The sequence below is a fragment of the Hyperolius riggenbachi genome, chromosome 1 (assembly GCF_040937935.1).
Source record: "Hyperolius riggenbachi isolate aHypRig1 chromosome 1, aHypRig1.pri, whole genome shotgun sequence".
Classification (NCBI taxonomy): Eukaryota; Metazoa; Chordata; class Amphibia; order Anura; family Hyperoliidae; genus Hyperolius; species Hyperolius riggenbachi.
This window is the reverse complement of record NC_090646.1, coordinates 343405423-343418333: the sequence shown is the minus strand read 5'-3', so window position 1 is coordinate 343418333 and position 12911 is coordinate 343405423. Positions and strand designations below refer to the sequence as shown.

At 42.9% G+C, this 12911-nt stretch overlaps 1 protein-coding gene across 2 annotated transcripts in view; it reads left to right on the top strand.

Annotated features, from left to right (window-relative positions):
- The window catches only part of GRIN3B (glutamate ionotropic receptor NMDA type subunit 3B), a 158985-nt gene that overhangs the window by 95277 nt on the left and 50797 nt on the right, over positions 1 to 12911 (top strand). The gene's annotated exons all lie outside the window — the stretch shown is intronic.

The following is a 12911-nucleotide window of genomic DNA, read 5'->3' as shown; positions in this document are numbered from 1 at the left end:
ATCCAACCAAAGCCTTCAAAAAGATGGACTGATGCAGAACGTAGATAAGGAACAGTTCCAATATAGTTATCGTCAACTGTGGGCAGCATGGTTGTATAGTGGCTAGCACTCTTGCCTTGAAGAGACCGGATCCCAGGCTTCAGTTTTGGCTGTTAGAAACTAAAGGAACGTGAATTTCACTTCATGAAAAAATTCATGTACCTCAGAACGTGTAGTATTCTACAGCAGATATTTCAGCATGACCGAAAGGTAGTACAATTACATCACATAATTAGTATGTACATCAGCTTATTTATAGATCAGAAGTTTGTTTAATATTGTTCAAATTGCCTTATAACTCTGCACTCATGGTAGAGGCCTGCGTAGGTCTAATTTTTCAGACCCGTACCCGCAGCCCCGCTACCTGCAACCCAGTTTCTGGTGAATCTTGTACATGTACCCAACCTGCACCCGCAGACCCGCTTCCCGCACCCGACCCACAACCCGATTAAAAACAAAATGGGTACCCGAACCCGACCCGCATTTTGGTAACCCACGGTTGTCCGACCCGAAGCAGGCCTTCTAACTCATGTCATATGACATGATGCCCTTAACGGGTCTAATTTTTCAGACCCGCACCCGACTTGCACCCGCAGCCCAACTACCCGCACATGACCCGCAGCCTGCTTTCTGGTAAATCTGGTACCCACTTCCGACCCGGAACCACACACCTGCTACTCACACCTGATCCGCAACCTGATTAAAGGGAACCTTAACTGAGATGGATATGTATGTTTCCTTTTAAACAATACCAGTTGCTTGGCAGTCCTGATGATCTCTTTGGCTGCAGTAGTGGCTGAATCACACACCTGAAACAAGAATGCAGCTAATCAAGTCTGACTTCAGTCAAAGCACCTGATCTGCATGCTTGTTGAGGGGCTGTGGCTAAAAGTATTAGAGACACAGGATCAGCAGGCGAGTCAGGCAACTGGTATTATTTAAAAAGGAAAAATCCATATCCTTCAAATTTTGTAATCAAAATGGTTAACCGAACCCGACCCGCATTTCAGGTACCCGACTCGATGCAGGCCTCTATCTCATGGCATATGACATGTAGTGTATTCTACATTTATGTTTTTAAAAAATTGTCATATCAGTGTTATATTGCTTGCTCCTATTCCTATATCTATTCTATAATAACAGGTTGATTGATTATGCTTAATCTCATATTATTCACTTGCTCAGCATGGTCTTTGTGACACATTCCTAGTTTTTAGCAGCATGTGAAATGTCACCATGCCCAGGTGTAACTTTAGGGTATAAACAACGTTAAAATTTACGTGCGCAGACAACATATGCAAATCTGAATGGACTTTATGCAAATTACATCACACACATTATGCAATTTGTGGAACTTGTGTTATATACACAACCTCTGCTTTGCTTTTGTGACAGGGAGTAAATAAATAGTGCATTTGTGAATTACGCAAACTGCATAACATACATTAAAATTCATCCGGCAAAAATATTGTCTAGTGTATAGCCAGCGCTAGGACTATTTCCCATAAATCTCTGGTAGTGCTGATGTCAGTGTATCCAGAGTGGCTGCTTAGAATTAGGTCACACTGGAACAAACCTGAAGCTCTAAACGCTCCAATGCAGCATAGAGTGGCAGCTATAATGTGCATTTACAGCTATGCCTGTCTAAGAAGCTATATTATCAAAAGCTTTACTTAGTGAATAACGGGCACAGAGGACCTGACTGAACCTCCTGATGAATATCCCTTCTTCTTTTTCAGACACCACTAAATGCCACTGATTGGAGGACATAAATGCCTCATCTGTTAAAGGGGGGGACACAAGGACCTCACCTCTGTTATTTAGGGCTATAAGGACCACACCTGTTACTGTATATCGTTGACATATAGGGGACATAAGAACCACACATCTTGACTTAATCATGAAAAAAGGAGCGCTTGTTTCATTCAAGTTGTAAAGTTTACCTAATTATTTGGGAGCCTACACATGATAATAAGCATTATGCAAGCAATACCAGATCACAAAACTTTTATTGAAGTATAACAATGAATGAGGGGGATAGAGTTTTTACTCATTCAATGTTATACTTCAATATAAGGTGTGTATTGTTACATAGACATGTGTGATCTGGTATTGTTAGAACATGATGACTGCCCTTCTTGTGTTGACACCATCATGGCTGCGCTTGCTATGTGGAGGTAATGACACTGCACTTTTTATGTGGGGGCACTGATGGTTACACTTGTTATGTGAGGCTAATGATATCTGTAGATAAGACAAAAAGAGGTGCTCAAAAGAACAATTCAAATGTAAATAAAAAGGTAGTAAGTGTTGGCCTAACTCCCAGTAGGGACACCAAAGTGGTAATAGTAGTTTATTGATTTAAAGCACAAAAGACAAAGCAGTTTGTGGAACCAGCCCTCTATAGAGGCGCTTGGGCTCTATTGACACTGCTAACTGGCATGTCATTAGTCTGACTGGTTCCGTGAAACGCGTTGTACTTTGTGCTTTGAATCAATAAACTAATATTACCAGTTTGGTGTCCTTGCCGGGAGGTAGGCTAATTCTTATTTCCCTTTTTAATCAGATTTTAATTGTGTTATTATCTTTTGGGCACATCTCTTTGTTATATCCTGTTTATGTTTAATTTTTAAACATACATATTTAGAGCGCGACCGGAACCATAAAGGAACCATAAAGGCCAAGCAAGGATGGCATCTTCTCTCAGGTGGTTGACAGGGCTGGATTTCTGGCAAGGCCACCTAGGCCATGGCCTAGGGCGCCAGAAAATCAACCCTGTTTAGGGCGGCTGAGGGCAGGAAACATTTGTATACAACACTGGGATCAAAGCGCCCGACCGCGCTAACCATCTAAGCCGACTCCTAACTCCTGCATAGTGCAGCAGCCGCCCTGCATCACACATAGTAGCGGCAGCTGCAGGCAGGCACGTGACTCACACTGTAGCAGGGATGTAAGAACATGTGGCTGGCAGAAGGAAGAAGGAGGCGGCGAGGCAGGGCAGCTGATTTGTGGAGCAGTGTGTGGGGACGCAAAGGAGCCTTGGAAGTCAGTGACCAATCAACATGCTTGGAGGCACACGCACAGAATGTGGCCTCATTCGGGAAAACTTAATAAAATTAAGACCTACTGCTGATTTGTCATGGAAGCGGCAATCACAGAAAAAGCACCCAAAGACATTTCCATCCATTCTTGCTGCTGCTGCCTTCATTCTTGATCCACGCTGGCTGTTTTGTTTTTGTTTGTTTTGTTGTAATATTGGCTCCACCGCCTGCCCCCTGGAGCTTCACAGGGGAGACCGGTCACCGGAGCAGATGTTCAGCGTCAGGCTTATCACCGAATATAGCTTCTGTCCTGCTGAGAGGGACTCTCTTCAAAGGAAGACACAGTACTTTGCTGCTTCTGTGTAAGCATGTGTATGGTCATAGTGTGTTGTATTTGCTGCCTGCCTGTGCTGGAATGCTGTGTGGGGGATGTGAGGGAATTGCCGGGGACTCAGGCAGAGGTCTGTTTTAGCAAGTTTTGTGTTATTGGCTGCTGTGCTGTCTGATTTCTGCCCACAATTGCTAAGGACAAGGTGATGTATAACACGAATGCAGACCAGGTGTTCTTACTTCCATCTCTCTTTATTGGCTGCCTGTATGCTTGTTACAAGCCAAAATGTTGCATTGCACACTCCTTTCAGCTTAGGTTTCAGGCATGTTTCATTGGGAAGAAGGGGTGTGTGGGGTGTGTGTGCTGTCTGATGTGGATTGTGGGGGGGGGGGGTAAATTGTGTTCAGATTTACTTACCTGGGGCTACTCCCAGTCTATCAGGTCCCTTCTTTGCTATAATTCCGATCCCCTCTAAAGTGCCACTGGCCCCTCCAAAAGATCTGATAGTCGTCCAGTGTCGGTCGCTATGGCACATGTGTAGGTCCATCTGGGTGCTTCCTCAATCGCACTCCCACTTCCAGAAGCATTTGTAGTTCACAAAGACAAACTGTGCATACGCCGACCACTCCTGGTCATTGGAGAGTGATCGAGTAGATGCGCAGTAGCCAGATATTTTGGAGGGGACAGCGGCACCATGGAGGGAATCAGAACTAAAGCAAGAGATCTGATAGACTGCTGGTAACTGGAAGAAGCCTCAGGTAGGAAAATCTGATCTTCCCTGCTTTGTTTTTTTCTCTTCCATAGTAGAGTGTTATGAAAAAACGTATTAAGTGTTAACAGTGCCATAGGAAAACATGGGCATTACTTCGAAAATCAGTTTTCCTTTCAGTTATGTGAGTCAGTTGTTTCAGTTGTCCTTTCAGTTATGTTCAGTTTATGTGAGCTGTATCACTAGGGAGGAGGAGCGGATGTTTGTTCAGCCCTCTGCTGTAATCAAACCGAAGAATCAGTCAGGTAGTTATTAGTTCATATTGAAATATGAACTGGGTTCCATTTCACTTTAAAGAGCAGGGCAGGGGTGGATATAGGCTGTGGGGGGGGGGGGATGCTGTTGGTCAGGGGGCGGCTGGTAATAGTTGGCCTAGGGCAGTAAAAAGTGCAAATCCGGCCCTGGTGGTTGATTGTGCAACTTGTTTGTGAGAATAGTCTTAAACTCTCTGTAGTGAATCCACCTCTATCAGAACATACTACACTATATTGGACTCTTGGTGTCCCTGTGTTGCTTGTTTAGGAACCTTCTGGTTACTCCCTCTCACATGTAAGGATGTCTGCGCTTGTTATGATAAAGCTTACACTTTTTATAATGGGGCAATTATTATTGAATAATTTATGTATAATTTATTGATAAAGCTACATATTGTGAGTTATGAGTATAATGTTTATGCAGTGGCCCCCAGTGAGACTACAGTTGTAAGGGATTTAAAGGACCACTCCAGCGAAAAAAGTAAGTAGTTAAAATCTGACAGAACCAACAGGTTTTGGACTAGTCCAGCTCCTCATGGGGGATTCTCTGGGTTTTCTTTAGTATCCTTGAGGAAATGTTGGACCAATTTCTATGTATGCTTTGGGTCATTGTCTTGTTGGAAGACCCAGCAGCGACCTAAGCCTAGACTACGAGCAGATTTCTGCATATTCTCCCTTAAAATGTCAACATAATTTTCTTTTTTCATGATGCTATGCACCCGAACAAGGCTCCCTGTGCATGAGGCTGCAAATCAGCCCCTCCACATGTTGCCCCCACCACTATATTTAACTGTGGGAACTGTGTTCCTAGGGTTGAAGGCCTCTCCCTTTCTTCACCAAACATAAGCAACATTCATGTGCCCAAACAGTTCCAGTTTAGACTCATAAGACCAAAGCACAGACTTCCAAAACTCATCTTTGCCTTTCACATGTTCATGGGCAAACCTCAGTCGGGTTGTGATGTGCTGCTCTTCGAGTAAGGGGGTTCTGGGATGATGGCCTTGAAGCCCACTATTATTAAGAGCCCTCACAACTGTGTTCCTGGCAACATCAACTCCAGAAGAGGCCAGGTCAACAACAATCATCTTGTCAGATGTCCGGGGCTCTTTGCTAATATCTGACTATTTTCCTCTCCAGAGTTCTAGAAATCTTGAGCTTAGGGCCATGGCCAGGTTTGTTACTTACAGAATTTGTCTCCTTGTACTTGGCAATGATGCAAGGTACAGCAGTTCTAGACACTGTGAACTGCTTGGAAATGGCAGTGTAGCCTTCCTCTTTATCATGAGCCTCTACTATCTTCTTTCTGAGCTCCAGACTGATTTGCTTTGTCTTTGGCATGGTGAGTAACAGTAGGCCCTCTCATGTGTTCAAGTGCCCTATTCCTTGGAGTCTGCTTATGCTGATTGAACGTTGTTAGGAAGCCAATTGACTACACGTGTGGTTTCAAAGCTGATGGTTAATTACTACAAGTGCAGGCTGGATTTACATCACAGGAGCCTATAGGCACAGATGTCCTGGCACCTTAGACTTTGCCCTCCATGAACCTACCGAACCGCACCAAACTTCACCATAAGTGTGCTGGCTGTCACTGCTGTCACTTTTCCCTTAGTTTCCTTGCCCGTCTTAGGTAGCTACAGGTGTCCCTTAGTATTAGGTATCCAGAGCTATCCTCATTATTAAGTATCTAGAGGTGTCCCTAAGTATTAAGTAGCTAGTGGTGTCCCCAACTGAATGGAGATCTGGTCAGTGGAATGCCGAGAGCTGGGTGAGTAACCTTTAATTTACACTTCACTCAGGACTCTGCATAGACAAGGAAAGAGGCATTTGGGGAGGGGAGTGAGCTGCCTTAACATCATCAGGCGCCTTTAGGCACGTGCCTACAGTGCCTTATGGTTAATCCGGCCTTGTGTAGGTGTGTTTTGAAAGCAAACATTTACATGGGGCTAATATTTTTGACCACCATAGATTTGTTTTGGCAGTATTCAGGGGAGGTCAGTGCACAAATTATCATTAATACGTATTTTAGGACATCAAGTAATAGGCGCAACCGTACTGTTTGCAAAATCAAAGAAAAAAGAAATTTCAGGTATAAAGCGCCACACAAATTGGGACACAGGTGTGCTCTTGCACCTCCGAGTACACAACATACACATAGTGAATTAAAATTAATTTCACATACATACACTATTAAAAACCTGAGGTTGCCACCGGGGTCATCATACACATATCTATATTAGCACAAAAGGCTGGATAATCGTAAGCACTTTTGGTTATACTCCCTTTAAGTATATATTGCGTATATGCCACACTATCGATTTGTGTGGCAATATTGCCTATTTAGCATGCAGTTAGTTGCTAAGCAAGTTAATAAGCTGCAAAATTTATAGCATAGTTCTTTGTTGCTGATAAAGCCATGCATTGACGTGCAGCAGCACATATACTTGCGTTTTTTTTAAGGCGACAAAATAGTTGTCAAGCCAGTGTTTATCATACCGCTCCACAGGGGGACAGTTCAAGCTTCCAACAGTTGATTAAAGAGAACCTGTACTGAGTAAAATTATTTAAAATAAACACATGAGGTAACTTCAATTGAACATTACATAGTTACCTTGCCATCAGTTCCTCTCAGAAGCTCACCATTTTCTTCTGACAATGATCCCTTCCAGTTCTGACAACATTTTGTCAGAAATGAAATATATCAGTTGCTGTTAGTTACAGCTGAGAGGAGAGCTGATGTGTCCATGTTTCCCTATGGCTCAAGTGGGCGATGTTACAGTTTAACTGTGTGCTGACCAGGAAGCTGTTATGGTGTAATGGCCATTTTCAAAATGGAGGACAGAGAATTCCCTTGATCACAGTGGAAAAACAGGACGCAGGAGAGGAGAAAGAGATTGAGGAGTAGACTACATGGGAGGTACGTATGACCTGTGTATGTTGATTTTCACTTTTAATTTTCAGTTCAGGTTTTCTTTAAGCTTCATTCCAATGGGCCCATTGTGTCCTCACCGGTGTGCGTTGAGCACTGCGCAGGCTTGCCCTTTAACCATATGGTCTGGCTTGCAGTTGTAGTCCACCAACACTACATGTCATGCAGAGAGGGAGGAATATTCCTTAATGTGCATACAGACTGCCGTGCGCATTCTGCATTGGCGCCTGCTCACACTTCCAGCTGAAGTCCAGGCCTCGCATTCAGCAGCAACAAAGTCCGCACACTAAAACCAGCATAGCAGGGAGCAAGATCGCATGGCCGGCGGCTCCTCCCACCTACGCGTTTCACGTCATTAGACGTTTTATCAGGGCATAGCTTGTGTCCATGTTAGCCCCAGTTAAATAGGCTGAGCTGTCCTTTGATTTTTTATGTGCCTTCATCGCCATCTAGTGTTCATACTTATTATTGCTTTTGTATTCCATTCCTTTAGTTTACTCGATACCAGATGTATCTAATTCCTTACTAATACGTTCAAAGTATATCTTACTAGCCTTTATTCACATGCATTATTAATAATTTTGCTGGCATTTGCCTTCTATTTCATAGGGTACACCTCCTATTACTTTATCCTCCTTTTTGAACATAATATTTTTGACCAACTCATTTTTAAGATATTTGATATAAAGCAAGCCTAAACAGGAAATGTATGTGTACCAAACGCTATTGAATAACACTGGTGATTGATTGTTAATTTGTTATATTAAGTTTTATCAATGCTGCAAACATTGGGAAGAAGTTTAGGAAAATAATCCATAATTCCTGGGGGGCTAATAATTTTGGCCTCAGCTGTAATTCAGTAAATCACAGTTTGTCTGTCATTAGACAAGCCAGACTGCAGAGTAATACCTTGCTCACACCATCTCTGCTGCCCTTACAGCAGCAGACAAACCCCTAAATACTCGTTACAGCCTTACCTGCACATAGATTCTCCAGCATGTATCTTTCAGACCATAAGGCATACTTTTTCTCCCCCAAAAGTGTAAGTGTGTGTGTGTGCGTGTGTGTGTGTGTGGGGGGGGGGGGGGGGGGGGTTAGTTCATAATATGGTCTGATTGTGGCCCCAATTAGCCATCAAAAATGTACTCACGGCTGGAGGGGAGGAGAGGCGTTCCGAAAATGTGGCTGCAGCCCAGCTGTGTAGGACATTGGACCTGAAGAGATCTGTGGTGAAGGGCAGAGGACACAATGGGTGGCAGACAGGGGTGCAACAATAGACCACGCAAGGGATGAAGCTGCAGGGGGGCCAGGAGAAGCCGCAGGGGGCCCCATGGTGGGCAAAGTTTATTTTCCCTGTCCTGAGAGACTGACAACCAAGGGCATTAAAAGAAAAAGCTTTCTGCTCTCTGCGCAATTGTTCTAATGACTGCATCTGCTCAGCTACTAATAAGGAATCATACAAAGTTTTTCAGACGAAGATTTGTAGACAGTCCCTATTCAGTGTTAGCAGGGTTTTGTGTACAGCGCTGTTTTACCTCCAGCCTTTCTACTCCTCCCGAAGTGCTTTGTACTGCAGTGTTGCTTGAGGGGTCTGGGCATGAAGAGAAAAAGCTTTCTATTATCTGCACAATTGTTCTAATGACTGCATCTGCTCAGCCACTGATAACGAACCATACAAAGTTATGTAGACAAAGATTTGTAGACAATCTCTATTCAGTGTGCAGCAGAGTGTTGTGAACAGGCCCAGCCCCAACCTCTCTACCCCTACCCAAGTGCTCTGTACTGTAGTGATGCTGGAGTAGTCTGCAAAGCCAGTTCTGCTCCATCAGAGATGGACAGAGTGAGTGTAATAAGCTGAGGCTGGGCGCACACTCATCTGTCGGTTTTCTGCACACCATGTGTGTCTTTATGTGTGAAAACATGCACGTTTTATCACAGATGCTAATGTAATTGATAGAGAAAATGCATGCAGTGCTTCACTGCTGTCTGTTTTTATTTGCATGGGGAAAACACATTCAAGTGTGCACTAGCCACTTGAATGACATTGGTTCTCAGTTCACCTGTGCTGAAAGCGGGGGAGAGGGCCCTCCAAAGTTTTTCAGGGGGGGGGGGGGGAGGTCAGTGATTTCTAGTCACGCCCCTGGCGGCAGATGCAGACAGTATCTATGTGGCCGCATACTCCTGTGTCCTCCAGGCAGCCTCCTCCATGTCAATTGCCGCCTCTTAGAGCTTCCAGCCATTGGAGCTATGCAGCGCCCCCCCCCCCCCCCCCCAGCTTCCAGATTACATGCAGAACGGCAATGGGGAAGATTTAAATTACGTTTCTTTCATATTATGTGAGCCGGCGGTCTCGAGGGCGCGGACCAGGCTTTGTCTTTAGACCAATCACTGCACACGACCTTAATCGAGTGGAGTTCTGTTTTCTCTTTTGTAACTGTATTCTTGATTCTTGTGACATTTTCTTCTTCTGTTTACTTCAAACATTTGGCACATTTAATCTGCAAACGTCTTTCTTCTTCAAACTTATTTTCTTCATGTCATCATCTGTATTCTTTCTTGTCAAAACTTGATTGATAGATGGACCACCCCAGCTTCCATGTGTGTAACATCTATGTACAGCCTCCTATCTGCTTCCTCTTTCTTATACAGCAAACGTAGTGCAGGAAGATGCCATGTGCAGCATATGGATGGCTTATTAGCCAGCATTTCAAGTAACATCAGTGCTTGCCTGCCTACTTGCCATATAACCTCTGAAAATGTGGCATTCAGCTATAAAACAGCTGTAAATTACAAGGTTTATACCCTAATGCTCTGGAACTGTTCCTTTTCATCATGCCATAAATCTTCTGCATTTTATCCTGTGGCTTCTTCTGTTCTCTTCTTTGAAAATACGTTTGAAGCTTGGAACCGCATGACTCATAGCAAGCAGAAATGATATGCTCTAGTCAGCATTACCGTGAGCCAGTCAAGTGGTTTTACAGTTTTCCTTCATCTCTCCTATTTTGGCAATTGAGAGAATGCATAGCTTCTCTGGGAAGCCACACTTGGCATTCAAGAGGGATGGTCCTAGCAAAGATGAGGAAACTACGTGAGATAATTTGTACCTCATTGCAGACAAGAAGCATCCACAAGGCAACCCATGCAGCTGCCTGGGGCCTAGTGGGGATCAAGGGATCCTGACTGTCACCTTCTTTGACTCCACTCCCACTCCAGGTTACCAGAAAGACTTGGGTTACCAAAGCTATTGCCTTGCCTTGGGCCCTGTTTTGTCTTAATCCTTCTCTGCCTCATGCATTACATTTCACGCTGTATCCTGCAGTCAGAATAGCATGTAGTAGCTGCATTAGCAAATTTGTTACTGTATCAACAACAGCATATTAGAATATTTACTTGATTGTGTTTTCATTTTTTGCTCAATTGAACTGAATTGAAGAAAAATACAAGTTTCCCTGCTGCTTGCCCCCGTATGAGAGCTAAAGGCAATAGATATGTGATTCTATTTCCAGCGGAGATGAGAATATAAGATGGAGAGACAGCACAATCTGTTTATGAAGGTTCTGTGCAATTGGCACGATACTCTTTCAAGGCTAACAAGACAGCTAGAAAGTGTCTATTTTGCAGTTTGTTTCTTCATATACATTGCATCAATTGATAACTTTTATATATACTGTAGGTAACTAGGAGGTTTGTGAAAGGATGCATGCCTAGTCTGACACTGGTAACGTACAGGAAATAGCATAAGGCAGAATTGTGTGATATATCCTAGCACAGATTGAGACTCCACTGACTGATTTGAGTGGCAATAGGAGTGACATAAACTGGACTCAGGAGAAATGATAGGAGTGTATGAAATATATTGTAGAAAGTATTGGTTTATACATGACACAGGTTTTTCACAGAAAGCCTATTATATGGCTTTCTTTGGCGGACATAAGCAGGGATTATGTAAACTCCCCAAGGCAGATATTTAAATACCAGGATAACAGTTCCTCTGTAAAGGTTATTTATAGGGAAGTTGGAAATTTTGGTACCGGCGGCTAATGAACTATTCGGGCGCCCCACAATCGCTAATGCAAAATATCAGCTTGGGCGCTAAAAGCATAAATTTGGGCATTCGATAAACAGCGGGCGCCAGGCCTGTCCAACCAAAATTTTTCACTTTGAGAATTATCCTTTTCAAATTTCTTTTGAGAATTATCATTTTGTAAATGGTCTTTTGGAATGTATTTTATAGAAATGTATAGTTTTTTGGTATGTATGTTATTTTCGGCAGAGGAAGGAGGTTTTAGGGTTAGGCATTAGGAAGGGGTCTTAGGGTTAGGCGTAAGAGGAAGATGATTCTGTGTAAGAGAAGGGTTAGGTTTAGTTGTGGTAAAATATCGGTAATACTTACCAATGTTCTATTATTGTCATTACCAATGTAAATATTTTTTCATTTTCATTGTTAAAGATGATATTTTGCAATTTGAACTGAATATAGAGAACATGTGGCAGTCATGAGAAGAAAATACAACAGAAGATGAACAAAGCATTGCACCTACTGAGCCTGGCAGTCACATAGTGACAGTTATAAATCAGTAGAGCACGCCCTTTTTAATACCATTATTATAAAATATTTTCTAATCTAGGGGAGAAAAAGATGAAGAAACGATAAGAACATTGTTATAGACAATATTTTGAGATTTCGGCTTCCCCGTGCCCTTTTTTCCTCATCCTCTTATGTAACGTATTTATAGTATGTGTTTAGCAGCTACTAACTGATAAGAAATTCCAACTATAAAACACTTTCGTAGCAGAAAATGGCTTCTGAGAGCAAGAAAGAGGTAAAAGGGGGAAATTCTTATCAGTGAGGGTCACATTGTAGTCACTTCCTGTCTGAGTCAGGACCGAGTCAGCCACTTACATACATACCTGATATTTAACTCTTTCAGGCAGAGAAAGAAAAAAAGGAACACAACATAGTTATTTGTGTGCTAGGCACTGTACATACACATGTCTATCTCATCATGTCCCATGCCACTTCGGGTATCCTTTAATGTTAGGAAGCAGTCAAGTTGCTTTCAAGAGTTCCATAAATGCCAAGCATGTTTTTGTGCAAAACAAGCAATGTTTACAGGATAGTAAGATGAGTGCACGGCTGGTGATTGCCATGTCTGTTGGGAATTGCCATTCAGAAGGTCTGAATGTTTTTCCTTGCAGAAGCATGATAATACATCTCAACAGATCACATCTACATGCACATTTGTTGCATAACTTATGATTGTGCATGTTTCTGCGCTTGTCAGGGGAATGCACTTGTTTTACTGAGCTTATTATTCTGACATCCAACTTCTGTCTAAAGCTGTGTACAAATATTAGATAAAAAATCATTTGTGCAAAGCATGATCTGACTATTACATCCAGTCTGCACAGTAATCCTCTCTGTCAATGGCAAGCAGAATGTTGGGGAGAAGAGTAACAAGAAGCATACCATGTTGGGGTGATACAACAACAACAATCTGATAACTAAATGCAGTCCAGCCAGTTGCTACTATCCCAAGCAGAGTTGTCT